This window comes from Poecilia formosa, unplaced genomic scaffold (genome assembly GCF_000485575.1).
Source record: "Poecilia formosa unplaced genomic scaffold, Poecilia_formosa-5.1.2 Scaffold66, whole genome shotgun sequence".
In the NCBI taxonomy this organism is placed as follows: Eukaryota; Metazoa; Chordata; class Actinopteri; order Cyprinodontiformes; family Poeciliidae; genus Poecilia; species Poecilia formosa.
In genome coordinates, this window is record NW_006800005.1 from 1284266 (window position 1) to 1304341 (window position 20076).

General features: G+C 42.1%; 1 protein-coding gene across 1 annotated transcript in view; it reads right to left on the reverse strand.

Moving 5' to 3' along the window:
- Positions 1-20076, reverse strand: part of tenm1 (teneurin transmembrane protein 1) — a 281619-nt gene that overhangs the window by 150507 nt on the left and 111036 nt on the right. The window lies entirely within an intron of this gene.

Here is a 20076-nt window from a genome sequence, read left to right on the forward strand (position 1 = left end):
AGAGCAAAAAAGAAAAAGAAGGGAAAAAAAAGTGTGTCAGCCACAGGGGGAAAAGAAAAGCAGAGATAAAGGATCATTATTCAAAGCATGCAGAGGGGTGTGTCTGAATCTCGTTTAATGCCCATCTTAGAGCACTCAGTCTCTTTACGCGCTTATTAGTGCCAGCGAGCGATGGACAATTAGCAAATACACACAAACACCGTCTGCGTCGCACACGGACTCAACTTGTGCGCCGCTATGTGTGCACGTGACCACCGAATGCAGCAGAGGTGGGCAATTAAGGCAGATCTTCAGAGCCGGAGCCTAGGGCCGGTATTAAAGCGTTCACACAGTCTTTTATGCATGACTAATGATGCTTTGAAAGCTGCTGCCGATTCACAATCCATATGGGGCTTTTAAACAACAAAGGGTGAGGAGGATACAGGATTCCCCCTCCCACTTGTAAAAGTGTTTACTAGGACAACAATCCTACATGCTGTCAAATAAGAAAAACCAACGCCGCGCCCATTAAAAGAAATTAATTAGCGTCCTGCAAGGATATCAGTAAAAGCCGTCCGACCGATCTCGGGCTTCTTTTGCGCCAGAGTTTGTGCCTGAAAATTGCTTTAGTTTAGCTCTTTGAAAGAATCTGTAAAGGTTATGTGCCTTTGCTGGTGGTGGGAAGAACAAAGAGAACGAAATACATCATTGCAGGTTCTTTTTTTTCTCTCTCTCTCTCTTTCTCTCTCCTGACACATTTGCAACATCAAACAAAAGCAAAGACTCAAATCACAAAGTTGTGATGTGCTGGTGGCAGTCAGAGGATGGCTGCTGCATGCAGATCAAGGTGCAAAACTTCTAAAGACTTCAAACGTCTCCGCCGTCTACCGCCGCCTGCCTGCTGATTTGCCGACGCCCAGAAAAAGGCGCCAGACGCCAGCTCGCCTCAAAATGGCTGTTCAGAAGAGAAAAAAACAAAAAAACAAATCCCAAATTATTTACAGTAAAACCAACACAATCGCATCGTCCCGTTACTGCATTGCTCTTTGAAAGCGTGCAAGCCTGGACACCTCTCTATGCACACACACACACTACCTCACCCACACTCAATCCCCTGCTGATGAGGAACGCCTAATTAAACCTCCAGATAGTTCAAAGCCATTTGCAGTTACTTTCCACTGAATCAGAGGAAAGCAAAAAAGGGAGGAAAAAAAAGGACATACAATTTTTTTTTTCCTACAAAATACAGCAAATGAACGATGAACTCCAAGAGCAGAGCGTCACCAAAGCGTGGTAGTTCCTGAACACGACCACCTCTCACCCCCTGTCATCTGTTGGGATCGGCAGGTCCTGCGTTTCGATGCCATGACTTCCGAGTGGCTCACACCACTTTGGGTTCAGCTATCTACTCCTGCATAATGCGAGCTCCTCGAAGCACAAACTCTGACGATTACTAAGCGCCACGAGAGGGAGACGCCACGCATCGTTTGGTTCAGACTAATTGAACTGTCAGCCATGATGAGGCCGGACGCGTACGCACCACGCCCGCACCTCGGCGCCTCCCATTGAAGTATCTCTCGATTTCCGACGCGGTTTCTCCGTCTTGTGTTTAAAGATGTGGAGTTGGGGATTTTCTCATTAACACGCTGCTGTGAAATGGCTTGTGATGAGTCATTTCACTGATAGAAGAAGAAGAAGAAGAAGAAGAAGAAGAAGAAGAAGAAGAAGAAACTGCGAAATAAAATTGTGTGTCAAACAGCAACACCAAGTGATCTGCCTCATACATTCAATTTCATGGATTTGGTTTTCAGCACAATCAATTCCAACCACCTGGTCGACGTCGTGGACAGGCAGGTGCAGGACACGAAGCAGGGCTGAAAAGAAACTCGACAGGAAAACACACTGGCGCCGCTTAGCGTCACACTTTTATTTAAGGGCGACGGAAGGAGAGCGAATCCAGCAGAGATTTCCTTCAAGCTGCAGCCCATTATCGGCTCCCTTCATTAGGATTAAACATAAAATATACTATTGCGGCGCCAAATATGGGTTTGCATTCATCATCGCTGTTCGAACCACATTATATTCCGCACTGGAGTGGAACAGCCTATCATGGGTTCATAAATTAGTTTGTGAGAGTGCTTTGTGAGGTATGACAAGTTATTCCCAAACGAACATAGTTAGCGTTTCCGCCGTTTGGCATTCTTCTCACTTCCTCTCCTCTGAATTGCCTTTCTTGGTCCTCTTATTTTCCGGATAACCCACCGCCACCTCGCCTCCCCTCGCCAACGCCAGCACTGCCGTCTCCTTTAGCCGAGCATAAGCCACTCCAGGCAGGACTCTGAAGCAACAGTCCTTAGCAGCTCTCTTGCTTTCTCCTCTTCACCACTCCACACCTTCTTAAAAGCCCTTCAGATCCTGCTCTTGCTCATCACTCTCTTGTTTCATGGCTGTTAACCTTTCGCAAGAACACTTGGCGTCTGCAGGCGCCAGACATGCGCGCACACCCAAAGAAACACCGAGGGAACAAGGAGGATACAATATGTCTTCTGTTAAGACCAGTGAGGTCATTGTTTTCCACCTGGTCAGGCGGTTTTGGGGCATTAAACTGAGTACCTCCAGGTTGTAAGCTGCCGCAGCTAGTAGCTGTGCATGCTTTGGTAAGGGATCAGACCCGGAGGGGCTTCTGGGTTTTGGCCTGCGCCTCGTCCTGAGGTCCGCCTGTATTTTGGGTCGGCATCTGCTCCTCTCTACTGCAACTGTTTGTGTCTGCGTCCGAGAGGCTGGCAGGGGGGGAGTGGGGTGGGGGTGCTCCCAGGCTTGGTGGGGGGCTAATTCGTTTAATTAGTTTCTTTATAATTGTCATGGCTGGTCCAATTTGCTGCCATAACCAGGTAGGGCCTGTTGCGCGATTAATTACTGTGCGACAGGAGGAATATCTCATTTGCCCCCTTTTGATGAGCTGCCACTGACATCACAAAGAGCCAACCGGAGCCGACGTGCCGCCCGCTTCGCCGGTCAGAGAAACTGTGTAAAACTGCTGGTTAGATCTGACAGGAATTATGCATTACCACGTTTTGTTTTGCAATTTTATAGCGTTTTTTTCATTGTTGTCACATCGTATTTACTATGACTTTTACCGTTTTTTACACTGTAAAAAAATAATGGTTTTGCTAAATATCCAGAGTAGCGTAGCAACGGCTTAGGAGTCTGGCTTAACAGCTGCTGATGACTGGCAATAGGAATGTATTCATGTTAGAGTTTAGCTTTACGGCCAGAGCCCGACTGAAAGTTCAGATTATTTACTTGATGGCTGGGTCGAGTCGGGCTCTTTGGAGCATTTAATACGCCTGCAGCATAAAGTTCTGTTAATCTACTTGTTTCAGTGTAAATAAAACAGAAGATAGTTTAACATGTTGAGGAAATAAAGAAAGTACGCAATTGGTGCAAAAGTAAACCAGAGCGTAACAAGGGCAGTGCGCTGCATACGCATGTGGCTCCGCTCCCATCAATCACACATCCAAGACGATTTGCGCTTGGATCTGAGAGAAAAGCAAAGTTCACCACTGATCAGACTTTGTGCGGATTATTGTAAGTATTTTTTTCAATTTGGAGGCACAAGAGCACACTGTGGAACCGAAACGCGTCAGCTAATGAACGTAAACAAGAGGAAACTCTAAATTCATTCAGCAATATAGTGGCTTTAAATGGAATCGAATAAGCACCATAACAATCTTAAATACCATGTGGGGTTCACTCTGGGGTCAGGCCTATGGGGTTGGGGCTGAATTTGTTTTAGGTCTGATCTAAACTCTCTAATCCATGTCTATGAAAAAAAGTTGACTTTATTACTTTTTTTTTTTTTTTTTTTTTTTGCCGTATTGCTCGACCAAGTGAAGGCTTACCAACGATGCTGTGTGAACAGTCGGCTCAGATGATTTGACAGCGTTTGCCATAGCGTACCATAATATAGTCCACAGTCATGTCCTGAGTTTGATGTTGTCAAACGAGCAACTGCAGGAGCGGGATTTAGTTAGACGAAAGGACAAACCCGACGATCTCCAAAGGCCCGACGCTAGTGAATCAAAACTCCCACGCAGGGCTGAACTAATCCACAGCTGAGCATCGATGCCAGGCCTTGTATTACTCTAGCTCCAGGACTGCGGGGCAAATTGACAAATAAAGCTGTCATTGCAGTAAACAGCCACAAGAGACAACTTGGAAGTTAGCATGACATTTGGGAATAGCGGACAGATTTACCGTATGTGCTATAAACGTGGAGCTAAGCTCAAAGAGGTTTTTATGACTAAACGACTTGCTCTTCTGTAAGAACAATTAAGATTTAGTCGAAACAACATCTGAGACGAATTTCAACTTCGCTTCTTTATTTCCCCTCTCCTTTGCACGGACACGTAAAACACACAGTCACCCAGAAACACTCTGGGAAGCAGCGGGCGGCCATTTATGTGAGCAGCATGCGCTCAGCGTGTTCCTGTCTCATCACCATGCCTGTCCGTCCATCCATTTCTCTGTATCCATCTCTGACTCTCTCGTGCTTTTGCAAGATGGAGAAGAAAGAAAAAAAAAAACCCTAGCGCAAGTCAGAGGCAGATCCAGAGTGAGTCCAGTCATTATAAACCGGGGAAAGGAGAAGAGAAGCAGGCACGGCAATAAGCAGCAGTGCAGAGAGCTAACAGGCTGGGGCCTTGGCGCACATGAATCATTGATCAGTGTGACAGCGAGATGAGTGCCAGAGGTAATAGGACAGTGGTGCTTGAAGGAGGGCGCGGGGGCGGGGGGAGGTTCTCGCCGTACCCTCGGTTTCCCCGCCGAGACACGAGTGCTGAGGGTGAGGGCAGGAACACGGGATCGGAAGAGACCGAGAGGCAGTTCAGCGTTCAAAGACAGAGCCCGCCTGATGTGGCTTTTACAGACACACTTAAAGAAGAAGAGAAGGAGTTGGAGCTGTGAATAAGATCGCAAGAGAAAGCACAGTGCAGCTCTTTTTTTTTTTTTGTTTGTTTGTTTTGTATCACGTTCAAAAACTAAAAAACTTCAGTGAATTAGATTTTGTTTTGTTTTCAGACGGACCAGAGGTCTGCAACCTTTACAATCCAAAAAGACGTTTTTGTCCCTCAGCAAAATAAAACAGATTTAGAGACACAAGTAATACCTGGCCTTTTTCTAAAAGACATCTAATTTTATTCATATTTTTTAGCTTTTTGAAATCAAGACGTTTTTCAAAAAAAAAAAAAAAAAAAGATGGCTTCTTAAACAGGATGTTGTGTTTGCACAGTTTCTAGCCTCATGTCAAGAAAAATAGGTTTAAATAAAAATGATTAGCACTTTCAGTGTCATTCTGTTGTGGAAATTAAATGCAATTATTTCATGAAAAACTGAAAAAGTTAAGACGTACTTTGTTATTATATCTATTTTTAAGACGTCACTTGTTTCTTTATCATTTCAGCCTGAGTGAGAGCCACTGTTGACGGTCCAACTAGTCATTTGCGGATCCAGAGCAGCGGATCTACATTCAGCTTCTATGCACCGCTGATCTGGAATAAACACCCAGAAAACTGCAAAACAGCCGAAACACTGAGTTCCTTAAAAACCCACCAAGAGTCGCCTTTGATTAGACGTGAGTGAAATACTGATCAGTGTATATGATGTGAGTTTGGTTGATGATTTTGATTACGACGTTTGACAAAATGCAACAAAGTTTATTTCCTGTTTCATAATTGACTGTTGCTGAAATATACAATGCAAATAAAATTGACCTCATTAAGTCAATAGATTCAGCTTATATTTAAAAACAGCTGGTCTGTGAAGGCATCGTGAAGACCAGAAGGTTAAATGACAAAGTTGTTTAGAAGTTTAAAGCAGGGTTAGTTTATAAAATATACTCTGAAGATAGAAAGAGCGTGGAAAAACTGCAAGACGTAACCTTAACTTAAACGCTCACAACATTAACTCTTCACTTAGTTTTTTACTCTATTTAAATTCTGTTGAATCAAAATCTGTTTTGGTGCGCGTTACCTTAATGGTTGATATTCTAATTCAAATAAATTTATTTGTCTCCAATTTCAAGACATATTATTAACTTTATTAACTTCTAGAAGCACTTTGAGTTGCCTTTGGCCAAAAGTTGCCCTGCTTTGCCTTAGCTGACAAGTGATTATTCAGAAAAGCAGCTAAAAAAGGCACTTAGTAACTCTGGAGGAGCTGCAGACACCCAGAGCTCAGGTGAGGAAATGTATCGACAGAATGACTATTAGTCATGCAGCAAATGTGGCTGTTACAGAAGAACCAGAAGAAATCCTGAAAGAAGACAGATGGGACTTGAACACACCGTCCGCCATGCTGACACACGGCAGTGGCAGCTTAACATTTCAACAAAACGCGCCGTCGCCGAGGGCTGCAAAACATCAAAATGCAAAAAAAAAAAAAAAGAGAAAAGTCAGCAGGTAGGAACTGTACATTAACGACTGAGAGCTGAAGACACGTTAATTGAACGTGTTTAATGGCGCCGTTCTAAACAACAGCTTGGGAGGAGATGAGCTTTCCAGACAGTCTGCTCTGGTTGAGCTGTTGGAGGCAGCAATAATCTTGAGCTGCAGCCATCGCTGCAGTTGTTGCTGTTGTTGTCGGGCTTGTGTGTGCCTCGAGATGAGATAGAAAGGATTGTGGGCTCAAGTGATGATTAAATTTCACACTTGTGGTGAGAGAAAGAGTAGGAGATAAGGAAAGCACGCGCGTTCGCGTGCGCGCGCTTGCGCTCGTGCAAACCAATTTAATGCCTTTTACACAAAGAGCAGGTCCTGGACTTGGCTGCAGGGCAACAATGGCTGAGATTGACTGTGAATATACCATCCCGTCGATATGCATTTCAACCAAGGTAGCGCTGCAGTCAGTTAAAAATGATTTATCAATACTCTCGCACGAGCCGAAGCGCGCCGATCGCCGCGTTCGCGTCTAGCTAACCGCAGACCAGATCCCATCTGACAACCAGAGACTACAACTCGCTCTGCCCGGCAGCAAACGCTTTCAAGAGCATCTGTCATTAGAGTCGGCGCGTGGCTTAGCATATATACAGTAAAGGCAGCTGCTCATCAGAATTTGTGTGTGGCTGTGTCAGCCTCCAGCTAAGCCTAAACTTCTGAGGGACGGGAAGAGAAAGAGGCAACAAGAGAAAGCAGAACAGAGAGAGATGAAAGACACAGGCACACACAGAGAGAGAGAAGAGAGACAAATAAGGAAAATAAACGTGGAAGAGAAGGGACTTCAGAGCCAATAAAATAAATCTGAGTCCAACTTAACATCAGAGTGCTGGGGGGAGAGGAAGGGGTTTCTCTCCTGCCCTCCACGCCTCACTCTGAAAAGGAGCAGATCCTGAAGTGGCTCCTCACTCCCCCCCTCCTCCTCCTGACTCCTCCATCAACTCCTTGAAAGCAACTAATTCCACTGTCATGACTGTTTAAGTGTGTCTGTTTGCATGCATAAGCGCCGAGTCCTCTGACATTTTAATTCGGGAGCTCAATCTGCCGCTGAAGACACGGCGACTCGTACGCTTTGACCTTGGCCCCCTCTTGAACACGAGGCCTCATTCGGATAAGGGGATGAAGCGGCAGAACGCGGATGGATGAGGAACCCGGCGCTCGTCTCGATTGGAGAGATTTGCCGCGTATCGTCGTGTTTGTTTGCCAAGCCGAACCCGATCGTCGCCGTTATCTGGTTAGTCACAGCCAGAGAGCTAGTGCATCCGCGCACAACACAGCTGCATCCTCCATGCGTCTTTTTCTTGTTCTCTCTCATTTCAGATCCGATCACGTGTCCTCTCTCTCTCTCTCTCTCTCTCTTTTCTTCTGTCACTTGCCTTCCCTACCCCTCCGCCTCCTCCTCGTCTTCCTCTCTCCCACTCGCCCATCTCACTGACTCGGACCCCCCTTTCCGATAGCTGAGTCATGTCGAGAGCAGAAAGTGCGTGGCTCGTTTGGACGGGCAGGACATCTGTGCCGTGTAACGCCGGCCTTCCAACAGACACCGCCCACCACCACTGTTGCTAGCATACTGTGCGGTTCAATCCAAATATGCCCGTGCGTAGGTTTGTCACTGTGTCGGTGGGAGAACATATCAGAAGGCATGAGAGAGAGGGAGAAATTGGATCCGGATGCGAGTTGCCGCGCGCGCTCTCCGTGCCTGAGCGCGGTGAACTATCGGAGATATCTGGGTTATTTTCCGAGCAGCCTCTCTGACCTTCTCGAGACATTTCACCAAAGGGCTCCTTCACCATTCAGAGCCTCCCGGACACCGTCTGTCTGGCCGTTTAAAGCGATTTTACCACAGCAGCCTCGTGCGGCTGTTAGGGCAGTTTTAGCAAAGGCCAGCGGGTTTCTCTGAGCTGCATGGAGACGACCAAAATAGAGGAGTGGAAACAAAGAGAAAGTGGACCGATCAATACCGGCACCAATGAGGCATGAAGCAGCGGGCGGGGTGCAGCTGGCTTTCACACACATTTTCTTTAATGCTAAGAAACATGAAATCTCAGGTATAACAAAGTTATATAATTCACGTTTGGTGCTTATCGTGTCACAACCACAACAGCTAAAACATAACGTTTGGCTTTTATTTGGTAGACCAAGACAAAATACTACGACTCAGTTGTATATGGATCGAAAATGAAAATGAAAGATGATTTATTTTTGCGGCTAAGTTTAATAATGTGGTGACATGCAGGCTCAGTCATTTCCTAAGGTTGATCTACAGTTAATCGATTGTGCTGCGCCTTTAAGAGGAGCTTGTTTTTCTTTTTTTCTTCTTCTGTGGTTTTCGTGAGGGTTAAATGCCGTTGTTGTTCTGCTGGTTGAGGACTTCATTGGTCCTTCTACAACCTCAACCTAATATTTTGTGCTATTTTCTCCCACGTAGCGTCGTTACACAAAAAACGACTGTCTCTTTTCTTAAAAACAAAAAAACACAGAAATCTGAAAAGTATTGCGTGCATATTCTGATATTGCTAAATAAAACCCAGAGCAACCAAGTGTCTTCAGAGGTCAAGTCTAATAATTTATATTGAATAATAATTTATGTGTGACTAGATCTTAGTTCACAAGTAGCTGTCCTCTGATAGATAGATAGATAGATAGATAGATAGATAGATAGATAGATAGATAGATAGATAGATAGATAGATAGATAGATAGATCACCAAACAGAATCGATTTAAAAAAAATTATTAAAAAATTAACACAGTATGTAAAACTTTCTGAAAAAGGAAGGAATTCCTCCAAATGTTTGCTTTTTTTTTTTACCCTTTTTGCAGGAACAGACTAATTATCTATTTGCAGACAGTACACTGAGCAGAACACACACTGTAAAAAAAACCCAACATTGTTCACGTTTATCTTAATACGCCTACGTACGCACAGTTGCAAAACATTTATAGCGTGTCAAAGGTGAAATCCCCGCATATTCGCGCTGTAATTATGCGAGGGATTGGAAAAACATCTGCTGGAATAAAGAGCATGAAAGCTTTTTTTACACGGCGCCGAACACAGAGGCTGTGATTGAGTCACTCTCTGACAGCGCTTTTGTGTCCAACTGCAGTGTGCCGAGCCAGAACACTCCTAATAGACGCGAGTCTCCAGGACTTACTGGAAACAAGTTGCAGCAGCCAGTCCGACCCACTCAGCATTACTGAGTAGATAATTGGTTGCCAGTTGCCCCCCTTGACAGAGCCGCGCGATGGAGGAGGAAGATTGCCGCTGATCGGCTGCAGACAATAGGCAGCCACTTGTTTAAATAACTTTGATGGGAGGCAACGTTTCATTAGGCGCCGCGCCGAATCAGCACCTCGACGGCTTCGTTCTGACAGCCGTCAGCCGGGCTCAGCCGACCCGCTGACATTACCTCTGTACACAATCACTGACCTCCTGCCTTCCATCTGTTATCAGAACAGGTTATAATCCTCTGCATGCGGGCTGAAGGAGCGCGCCGCCGCTGTGCAACAGCACCGATTCCCCGACTGCTTCTGTGCGAAATACACAGCAAACTACAAACCAGGGCGGTCAGTCTGAACACTGGAATCAAGTTATTTCAATATGATGATTAATGTCACAATCTTTTCTTTTTTTTAATGACAATCTAATAAAATCCCAGTTTTTGTTCAACAGTAAATCAAGTTACAAGTTCGCCACAGCGAATGCTACAAGTCATGTTTTACTGAGATTTTCGCCTGCTGCTGTTTTATGTCATGCTGTATTTCAAATTAGATATTTGAAGCTGTGAAGTCCTGGAGGCTCGGAGATGGATGAGCATCGTTTTGGACTTTGCACTACTGAGTTGGGAAACAGAACTGGATTGTTTCCCTGGTCTACTGGACCGTGATCGTTGTAATATGGTATTTGTGTAATTCCTGCTGTTTATTGGAGTTATGCCATTATGGCTGGGGAGGCGGACGGATTGTGGTCCAGGCATATTTCATGGAAGAACTGATGTTGATCAATTCCAGTCGTGAGCATTATTAATATTTTCCTCATTATCAATATATTGCACAAGAAGCATTCAATAAATAAGTTCAGAACATACAGATATATGTCACAGTGTTGCCATAATTCCAGGAGTGAAAATAACTCAATTACCATATTTTCTGGACTATAAGAGCCTTTAATTTAATCAAAAACAAAAGTGTGCCTTATATGTTGTTCTGGAGTAACACAGCGCCCTCTAGTGAATGAATATGGATTATTTCTGGTTGGGCTGACTGACCTCCAAGTGATGAGTGGCTCACGACGCTCTGTCAAAATGTTTTAGTTACATTACGGCTGTCGTAGTCAGGAGCGTAGCGGAGTGATACGTACTGTGCTTTGACTTACTGACTTGTTTGACTGTTTTGTTTTGCTTAATTAGCTTTATAGTCCGGTGCGCTTTATATATGAAAAAAACAAAACAAACAATTGAAAATAGACCGTTCGTTCGTAGAAAGATCCCTGCTCACCACACAAGACTCCACTGCTGAAGAAAAAACATACCCATTAAAAGTTTGCTGCATCACTTTTGAACAAGCCGACTAATTACTGGCAGAATTAAGTCTTGTTAAGTTAAACCAAACTTGGACTCATTAGATGTCAATGCATACATCATGTTTGGATTAGGAACGGCACTGAGTATCAGCCCAAACCCTCAACACCATTGATGACGTTTGGAGGTGGTGTTATCATGGTGCGGGACTGATACTGATACACGAAAACCTTATATTACAGCAGAAAGTACAATGGCTTACAGTATTCAATTATGCCGCATGAACTGATCAGTACATTATTGCGAGGGAACGCAAAAGAAAAAGGAAAAACTCCCTGTGTCCCCTACAGGGCTCCGTAGTTTATCATGTAAATTTTGAGAAAATCTTTAAAATAAGGAGAGAAAAAAACAAAAACAAAACATAAATTAGGCATTTTTCCAACTACTGGCTTACAGCGAATAAACCAAACTTTACAAAGTGTAATTTCATCAGATGTTGGCGTTATGCATGGATGTAATAAACAGGAATTATGGGATGCTAACTAGCATGGACCGCACATCTCAGAAAAACTGAGAGGTTTTCAGGAATGTGTTGCTATGTGTTGTAATTTCTCTGTCGTGTCAACCGGTGATGTCACATGCTGGCCGGTCATGTGAGGTAAATGTTTGCGACGTTAGCACATTAGCTCTTTTTCAGAAAAGCCAAAAAGTATAAAACAAACACCTCAAGCGAACGTAAACAGGTTTTTGGATCTGCACATGAAAACGGCCCTTGCGAAGTTGATGTTATTTTGAATTTTTACATATCCATCCGTCTTTTATTTACTTCAAAACGTGCATTTAAAAACAGTCATGGAAATGCGGTGAAATTGATTTAAAACTACTGAAAGCAGTGAAAACTTTCAAGGTGAGAGGACTGTTTGCATGAAAAAGTGGGTCAGTTTCTCCAAACAAGAGACATCTTGAGGCGAATTATTACAAAAAATGATTTTTCACAAAGTATTAAATACTTTTTAAAAATTACGCTTTTTGCTGTTTTTCCACTGTATTAAGTAACATGCGATCCAGATTAAAAAACAAACAAAAACAAATGTGTCCATTAATTATAATTAATTTGTTTCTTCCTCATCCTTAGTTGAGGATTTCATCTAAAGTTAATTTCACATTAATATCTAAATTAGAAATAAATTAACCGAGAAAACATGTTGGCACATTGGATATTTATTTTATTGTAGTTTGAAAGACTTTAAACCACTGGCCTAAAGAACCAAATATTCTGGTTACACACATTGGCTGCATGCCATGATATGCTGGTTGCTTTATTTTTCTACTTTACTTTTAGTTAGAAGGGATTTCCAAAAAGTTAAACGTTTTCTATGCATACTTTTTTTTGTTGCAGTGGCTGCTGAAGGGTTGCAGTGCGTGGTTAAACACACTGAGGCAAAGTTCAATAAAAGTAAATAAAAGTAGTGGATTTTCTCCACAGAAAACATTTGAACTTTTCCAATTTACACTTGGACTGTCCTTTTATTTATCACGTTTTTGGCCCTAGATGGATTTGTTCAAACTCTTTGCTTCTTTGTCTTTTGTACTTGTAGAGAAAGAAGGGGAAAAAAAATCAGCCCAAGGAGTATTTTGCTCTGCTCTCTCTGCTGAGATGTGCTTACTGTAATTACATTGCACCTATAGCAAAACTTCAAATGTAATCAAAAGCACTTTTTATATGAAAGATGAAGCAATAAATTCAAACTTTAGATTATTTTTTTTTTCACTCCCACTCGGTTGCTGCTCCTACTCCACATTTTGTGATGAAGTACTTTTATTTTATTTTATTTTTTTAAACAATAAAACCTTCTTTCGCAAATCAGCCGTGAATTAAATGGCCTGTGACACGTGCCTGCACAATCCATCACTTTTTAATGTTTGTACGACGTTTTGGCCTCAGTGTAGTCAATATCAATCTTAGCCTGTTTCTTACGTCGGCTCTACCAGTGTCCAAATCTTCTCCAGCAGCTACAGAAACCTTCTGCATATTATATTTTAAAGAAAACGTACATGAGCCTGGGGCGGTTGTGCCGGGTAGCGTGCTCACTGTTTTGTCTCACATTAGAACCACATCCTACATTTATATTCCCACAAGCAAAGCTCTACGCTTTCAAAACTCTGAAATAGTTTGAGGCAAAGATTTCAATCTAATGCGAATCTTCAGCGTTCAAAGTGTTGCTCAAGCTTCCAACTCGGTCGGCTCGACTAATAATTTCATGTCCGTCAAACTAAAAGTGACAACCTAAAGCAAACCCGTTGAGCTACAAATCCCGATAATTGCCCTCGACTCTCTTCTATTCTTACCCTTTGATTTGTTAAAGTTTGCCTTGTTCTATTTTAAAAAGCTCCCTAGCAACTGGAAACGTGATCATACGGTTATTTTAGTCAATTCAATCCCATAACTGCAGCTTTAACTAAAATAACAGCCTGTGCTATGCATCTATGTGGCTAAAGCAAAGGGGAAAAAGACGTGATTTCAGGGTTTAGATATAAGCCCATGTTATTTTTATCATTATGAGTTAGAGCTGCATATTTACTGCAGCTTTAGAATCATACACTTTGAATGAAAACTTGGTTAGGTACATAAACAGGTGTGTGAATCATGCAGAAGTGGCACAAAGCAAAAAATTAATGCTGAGTTTATAGTTGGGATAAAATATTTAAATCAATGTGTGACAAGAGTGTGTTTATTAAACTGTTAAAAATTGAAAAACTTTTATGTTCAGTACAATAGATTTATTTAAGCGAAATGTTCAGACTATTAAGACCCCGTTTAGTTACATTTTCAATTTTAAAAAAAGTGCTCACTGAATAGGTAATAAACAGTAAGAATGTTAATTTTCTTTCACTTTCTTTCCTATTGCTAAAAACTTTTTCACTAAACACCTGATTTTGTTTTGCTCAAACGTTTTCAGTTTAATATTAGATATTGGATTTGACCTCAGCCTGACAGAACGCTCTTAGTGAGGCGACAGTGAGCCAAGCCATCTCGTCCCAACATCAGCGTCTGACCTAACAAATGCTTTCCTAGAAGAACGGTCAAAATAAAACCTTGTAAACCGCCTCCCAAAGAAGCACTTTAAAACCTTCTAGATATTATTACGCCTCATGTGCTTGTAAAGGCAAGTATAGTGTGTATTCCTAAAACTTATGGCAGGATTTTGATGGTAGGACTCGCAGTTAAACACGGCAATCCTCAAGGTGTGCTTTCTCCTGGTTAAGATGCATTGTTGATATTACATGTTCCTCACTTCCTGATTGCGGTTTCTCGACTTCGCAGCCAGAATGGTCAACAACGCAGCACAAGCGTTGAGCAAGCAGTTCACTTATGATAAGCTATAATAAGCTCGGAGCTTTGAGACAGACGAGCCATGCTAGGACATTTGGAGGAGAAACACAGATTAAGCAGGAACAACTCAGCTCCAGCCACTGAGGACTTATCTGCTCGGTAAATTAAAACTATTTAAAAACGGGACTCTTAAATATGCGAAACCAGTTAATCCGTCAAAGTCCGCGACATTTACTGGTCGCATTTACTTTTTTTGAGAGGGAAAGATTGCGCAGTGCTAAAAACCAATGCTGAGGTTTTAGCACTTTTCTTTCTATTACACAATATATTTCTGTATAGTAACTGTTCTTGCTTTACATTGAATTTAAAAAGTAACAATACAGCTGATGTTGTTTCCAGATTAATGCTGTGCAGCAAACTCCTGAGGCCAGAAGGAGCAAAACAGCTACATTTACTGGTTAAATTACACGGAGGCTTCGATGGATTTCAGCATATAAATGCAAACTGTGCCTCAGATTTTTATCTGAAAACAACTTTAAAAAATGGAATCCTTTTACTTCCACTTCACAATTATGCACTGCTTTTGCGCCGATTAAATCCGGGCAATGCGCAGTTTATGGCTGTGATGCTTAAAAATTATGAAAAAGGATAAATGCTTTTGCGAGGCACTGTAAATGTGAAATGTTTACCGGGCCTCTCTAACAAGATAAGTGTGGCGCTGTTATCATTTGTTTCTGAATGTGCTTGAGCTCCAGACCTCTGTCTCGCTCCCAACAATCATTGCAAGGTGTCACCTCGGGGTCCGGAAAACTTAATTAGGAGGTAATCTTCAGATTTATCTCAAAGGAAATAATCATTTGCCGTAGCTAATAAACACTTTTTTTTTCCTGCCCTTCTTCCCCCGCCCCTCCACTCTCGTCTGCAGCTGGAGCCTGCACTGCGTTTGACCTCTGTGATTAACATTCGGCTTCTGCAGCTTATTCACCGTCAAACTGTGAAACTAGATTTACTGAGGGGGGGAGAAAAAAAACACAAAAAGCAAAAAACAACACACATTAAAGTAATAAACTCTGAGCCACTAATGACTCATTTGGCTCTTTGCGAAAATACCAGGTCCCCTGGAGCAACATGTAGCGCCCAGCAGAACCATAAAGAAGATCTTGGTTTACAACACAAGTTGTCTGTATCTGTGTGTGTGCGGGTGAGTGTGTGTGTGTGTGTGCGTGCGCGCTCGCAATTGGCTGAAATGTGATTTGGTGCTGATTATTGGATTGCAGGGTGCTGCTGACTAGCTCATTTCCCTTGCGTCAGGAGCTTCGCCCTGTTGCCATAGAGACGGTTATCATTCAAAAGCGAATCTACTTTTCTCGGATACGACCGAGCGAGGGAAGATCTCAACTTTTTTTTTTTTTTTTTTTAAAACGAAAAGACGTTAATTGTGATGGAAAATGCTCCAAATGATTTACATTTTTTATTTTTTTTATTTTTAATGAAGCCCGAGCGTCCGCAGTGGAGTTACAGGTAGCGCTGTCAGCGGTAATATTCTTCAAGATTACAGATCCAATCTTAATCTGTCCTCTATCTCTCCTTTAATGCCCCTCCCACGCCCCCTGCACGCTCGCCGCCGCGATGCCGGCTCTTCATATCTGATGGCCGTGTTGTGCTTAATAACAAGCTACGACTGCAGCAGGGAGGGGCACTTTGGGGGATAAACAAATTAACAAAGCTATTCACAGCCTTTGCAACACCAGGGGGTCTGGGAGGAGTGCAAAGAGGGCAGCAAAGGAAGAAGAAGAAAAGAGGACTGCCTTCGCTAATCACTACGGGGGGCACGCGCTGCAATCACTTAGGCCCGGCGTTATCTCAGCAATCACGCGTCGTCCTATTGTTGTGTTAATTAGAAACTTTAATATGAGCCATAATATTGTTGCCTCGTTATTTGCCCAGTTACTTTTACCCCCAAATTAATAAAGAACCCACATAACTTAACGGAGACGGCACTAAAAGGCTGCAAATAAATCCGAGGAGGAGCGAGTCGAAGAGCTGCCGCCGCGCCAACGTGTTCGGAACGGGCTGCGGAAGGGCCCGACGCCGACTCCGGCGATCACTCGGTGTGTTGTTGAGGGGCATGTAAGATCAGTGGCGAGCTCCGTTGCACGCAGGAAGCAGGCGGCGATTGTTGCAAGCGCAAGACAGCTTTGGCCCGACGTCACAAAGAAAACCGGGGGAAGAGATCTGCCAAATGTAACAGCTGCGCTAACGTGATTTTTACCAAGGGGGAAGAGTGCGGCCAACGCCGAGATGTTTGATTCCAGCTTGGCACAAACTGTAAGGGAATATTTCATATTTGTATTAAATGTCTGGAGTGCCCAGATTCAGTTAGCAGACTTTGGAGTGCGAAACTGACAGGAAGTCACTGTATCTACCTCTTTCACACAAACAAAACTTACGTCAATTCTGTTATTGTTGTTTAAGGCAAAACATCTTTTCACTTTTCTGACTTACATTAAGCAAAAGGTGAAAGTTAATTTGCCACTACATATTTTAGTGCCAGTAAACCTTAAAGTCCTGAATGTTTGATCAAGATTACATCACAATACAGCCTTTATATTGACTTTTAGGTGAGCATCCATCTTAACACTGCCTGAAAATCCTTGTCGATAATAACAGAACAGGTTTTCTTGACAAGAAAGGGCTAAAGTGAAATAAGTGAACACTAATTAGGGATACAGAAAAAGATAGAGTGAGGATTTTTGCTCCAATAATCATATCTGCAGGAAACATGGAGGCGGCTAAAGATGACAACGAAGCTTTCCAAACTCGAAGACTTTAAACTGATTGCAAAACATGAATTGTCCAAAGTGTTGTAAAAACTGGCTAGAAGTTGCCATTAAATATTGTTAGTCTGATTATTCTGAAACATTTTGTCAAAATCTAAACAAAAACAGATGAAATAGAGATTTTTCTTTTTTTTTTTTGGAAGCTGCTACTACGTTAGTATAGCTCGGTCGATTTTTTGACAGATCGCAGTCGCAAGTCGTCTCGGAAACAGATTTTTTTGATAGATAATAACTAAATCTGTCAGAGATATAACAATTTTAGGCAAAAAAAAGCCAAAAGCTTAAGGGAATGACTATCAATAAGTGGAGTATTGACATGATGTAAATTAGCATGCTACTCCTGTTGCAACATGGCAGACAAGAGGACTCTGCAGAAGAAGAAGCTATTATTTATGTATTTAATGATTTTTTTATGCTGTCATAGATCCCTGAAAACTGCTTACTTGTTTTCAATGTAAAACACAATGAATTGAAAATAAATTGAACATATTTTTTTTTAATAGCTCTAATATATTTAGCATGCAACAACTACCCACCTCGGTGCATGAGGTCAGCCTGATATGCGGCGAATATATTCGGAAAAAAATGATCATGCTCTCCAAGCAGAATGAATGATTTTTTTCTTTTGAATTGCATTATGATAATGCGAATAAATCCTCCGCTTAAATTTGATTTAATGAGGGACTGACTTGAAATCAATAAATCCAGGAGAAATCTGAACGGTTATTTGATGATGGCAAAACCACACCGGGGTAAATTCTCTTTCTCCCCTCGCTGTCACCGGCTCCTAGTTATTTCATTAAAGTTGCAGAATCATTATGTAATGAACCTAATCCTGTGGCGGCCTGTGTGCCCCCCCCAACCCCCCTCCCCCCGACAAAGACATTAAGTCTGTGACCAACTTGAATTTCGCATTTCACAACTTGAATTTCGTTGATTTGCAGGCGAACGTGTCATCGACGCTCGCGTCCCATACGTCTCGGCGCGATCGCCGCGGTGACGTCAATAAGAAGATCAATCACCAGCAAGCAGGAGCAGAGCATGACACCAATTAAAAGGTGGTGTCATCTCCAAGTCATCGCTCACACTTCTCGCTAATGCACTAATTACCGGGGCTGGGACATTAATGGAATAGCATGGCTCAGCCTGGGGATTAATCTGCATGGATTCGCCGGGGTGTGTGTGATGTCTGTCTGTTACGTGCGTGTGTGTGTGTGTGTGATTAATGCAAACCCCTGCCCGCTCCAGGTCTGACCTTGAGCGCCACCACAGGAGGGAAATGAACTGGCAAGGTGAAGAGGTTGGGATACCTGCGGATGGGGCCGCGGAGGGGGGCCAAACAGCCGAGGCAGAGGGGCCCGATCAAGGTTAAGGAAGACCGACGTAACGGGAAAGGATCGACTGGTACAGAACACGGCACAGGGTGTGACTCAGGATGCTTTAGATGTTTTATTTACAGAAGAAATCAAGTTAAGGTTTAGGGATATGATGGCATCATATACAATATTTTAAAAAAGTATTTGTATAATTTGTGTTTTTATATGTTTTTTCACCTTTCAACCATAAACTGTGATGGACCAAAACACAGCAGAGTAATTTTGTAAAGAGGAAGGAAAAGAAAAGATGTTTTAAATTAGAAGTTACACCAACTAGCCAACTTTTAAACCTCTTCAATTTGAACAAATCTACTTAGATTATGATAAAATCTACTTCTCAGTTTATTGCTCATAAGAACGCTTGCAACAACATCAAGAAGGAGTACTGCTGTGGTGACTAGGCCTGTCACAATAAACAATAAATCCCATAATAAATTCAAATGAACTCACACATTTTCTTTTACATGATTTATAGTTTTTTATTTATTTTGCCTCTCTCTTTTTACCAAAAACTGGATGACAAAAGTCTGGTGCTTTGGCCTCAACTAGCCCAATTTTGTTTACAGAGATTTCAAAACTTATTTTATTTGTTGTTTTGTTTATTTACTTTGGATACTTAAAATGTCTTCCCCTTCCAGTGTTAAATGTTCAGTAGAATTTAAAGTTTATCAATCTATGAGAACGCGTTCTTGCATTATTATGCCGTTACTTGAAGATTGTCGCAAATCAACGATATCATCGTTTATCGTGATACCTTCTGGAACGATTTATCGTCAAGTAAAAATCATGACAGGATTAGTGATGACATGCTGAAGGATGTGTTGGAAAGAGTAGGAGCTTCTTAAAGAGACACAGGCCAATTTTGCATCGCCAAATTGCAAAGTGAAAGTTTTGCTACGTTTTATATATGGAGCATTTTTTTATAACAACTGAAGGTAGCAAAGTTAATTGATTTTGCTGCAGAATGGCACTATGTGCCTGGAAAATATATAATATCTCCTCCTTTAAGCAAATGATCAAGATATCTCAGCCATGTTGTTAATAATCACTCAGCTCTCCAATATCACTTTAATATTGGACATATTGATTAAATAGAATGTGAAGAATTTGTTTAGCATATATGATTTCATACTAATACACCTGAAGGAATGAAAAAAAGCAAAAGCAATGCTGTGACAACATTTCAAAGAGATGAATATGAATCCTGAAATTAAACACATAAAGCCAAAGATTTAAAAAAAGAAGAAAAAACAGGTTGTACCTTGTCGTTACTATGGATTCGTAGAACCTAACCTTCCTTTGGAGCATAATTCTGTCATTTCAAAGACTTCGGAGCAACGTGACCTTTCATAAAAATACATCCCTGAACACCTGAATAGGCAACAGGAAGTGCAACACTGAGTTTGACCAAGAGGTTGAATTATAATATAGACAATTTTTTATTAAGCAATGCAGTAGGAATGAGTCTTTCATTTAATTTTTAACATTATTCAAGTAAAAATAACCAGAAAAAACACAAACTGTAAATTCACACT